Raw genomic sequence first — 2,176 nt, 5'->3', positions numbered from 1 at the left:
CGGCCAGAGAAGGAGGGAGGAGGGGGCGGCCGGAGGAGGAGGGAGGAGGGAGGAGGTGGCGGCCGGAGGTGGAGGGAGGGGCGCGGTAGGGAGGAGGAACTACCTCGGTGGAGGAGGAGCAGGTGAAGGAAATATGCCCCAGAGGCAATAATAAAGTTGTTATTTATATTTCCTTATATCATGATAAATGTTTATTATTCATGCTAGAATTGTATTAACCGGAAACTTAGTACATGTGTGAATACATAGACAAACAGAGTGTCACTAGTATGCCTCTAACTTGACTAGCTCGTTAATCAAAGATGGTTAAGTTTCCTAGCCATAGACATGAGTTGTCATTTGATGAACGGGATCACATCATTAGAGAATGATGTGATTGACATGAACCATTTCATTAGCTTAGCACTTGATCGTTTAGTTTGTTGCTATTGCTTTCTTCATGACTTATACATGTTCCTATGACTATGAGATTATGCAACTCCCGAATACCGGAGGAACACTTTGTGTGCTACCAAACGTCACAACGTAACTGGGTGATTATAAAGGTGCTCTACAGGTGTCTCCGATGGTGTTTGTTGAGTTGGAATAGATCAAGATTAGGATTTGTCACTCCGATTGTCGGAGAGGTATCTCTGGGCCCTCTCGGTAATACACATCACTATAAGCCTTGCAAGCAATGTGACTAATGAGTTAGTTGCGGGATGATGCATTACGGAACGAGTAAAGAGACTTGCCGGCAACGAGATTGAACTAGGTATTGAGATACCGACGATCGAATCTCGGGCAAGTAACATACCGATGACGAAGGGAACAATGTATGTTGTTATGCGGTTTGACCGATAAAGATCTTCGTAGAATATGTGGGAGCCAATATGAGCATCCAGGTTCCGCTATTGGTTACTGACCGGAAACGTGTCTCGGTCATGTCTACATAGTTCTCGAACCCGTAGGGTCCGCACGCTTAACGTTCGGTGACGATCGGTATTATGAGTTTATGTGTTTTGATGTACCGAAGATAGTTCGGAGTCCCGGATGTGATCATGGACATGACGAGGAGTCTTGAAATGGTCGAGACATAAATATTGATATATTGGACGGCTATATTCGGACACCGGAATTGTTCCGGGTGATTTCGAAGAAAACCGGAGTGCCGGAGGGTTACCGGAACCCCCCAGGAGAACTAATGGGCCTCATGGGCCTTAGTGGAGAGAGAGAGGGCCGGCCAGGGCAGGCCGCCCCCCCCTTGGGAGTCCGAATTGGACAACGAGGGGGGGCGCCGCCCCCCTTTTCCCTTCTCCCTCTCCAAATTCCTTTCCCCCTCCTAGTAGGAGTAGGAAAGGGGAGTCCTACTCCTACTAGGAGGAGGACTCCTCCTCTCCTGGCGCGCCACAAGGGCCGGTCGGCCTCCCCGCTTGCTCCTTTATATACGGGGGTAGGGGGCACCCTAGAACACACAAGTTGATTGTTTCCAGCCGTGTGCGGTGCCCCCCTCCACCATAATCCACCTCGGTCATATCGTTGCAGTTCTTAGGCGAAGCCCTATGCTGGTAGCTTCATCATCACCGTCACCACGCCGTCGTGCCGATGAAACTCTCCCTCGACACTCTGCTGGATCGTGAGTTCGAGGGACGTCATCGAGCTGAACGTGTGCTAAACTCGGAGGTGCCGTGTCAGATCGTGAAGACGTACGACTACATCAACCGCGTTGACAAAACACTTGCGCTTACGGTCAACGAGGGTACGTGGACAACACTCTCCCGCTCGTTGCTATGCATCACCATGATCTTGCGTGTGCGTAGGAATTTTTTTGAAATTACTACGTTCCCCAACAGTGGCATCCGAGCCAGGTTTATGTGTAGATGTTATATGCACGAGTAGAATACAAGTGAGTTGTGGGTGATACTAGTCATACTGCTTACCAGCATGTCATACTTTGATTCAGCGGTATTGTTGGATGAAGCGGCCCGGACCGATATTACGCGTACGCTTACGCGAGATTGGTTCTACAGACGTGCTTCACACACAGGTGGCTGGCGGGTGTCAGTTTCTCCAACTTTAGTTGAATTGAGTGTGGCTACGCCCGGTCCTTGTTGAAGGTTAAAACAACAAATACTTGACGAAATATCGGTGTGGTTTTGATGCGTAGGTAAGAACGGTTCTTGCTCAGCCCGTAGCA

Source organism: Triticum aestivum, chromosome 2D, assembly GCF_018294505.1.
Source record: "Triticum aestivum cultivar Chinese Spring chromosome 2D, IWGSC CS RefSeq v2.1, whole genome shotgun sequence".
In the NCBI taxonomy this organism is placed as follows: Eukaryota; Viridiplantae; Streptophyta; class Magnoliopsida; order Poales; family Poaceae; genus Triticum; species Triticum aestivum.
Note: the sequence above shows the minus strand (reverse complement) of the source record.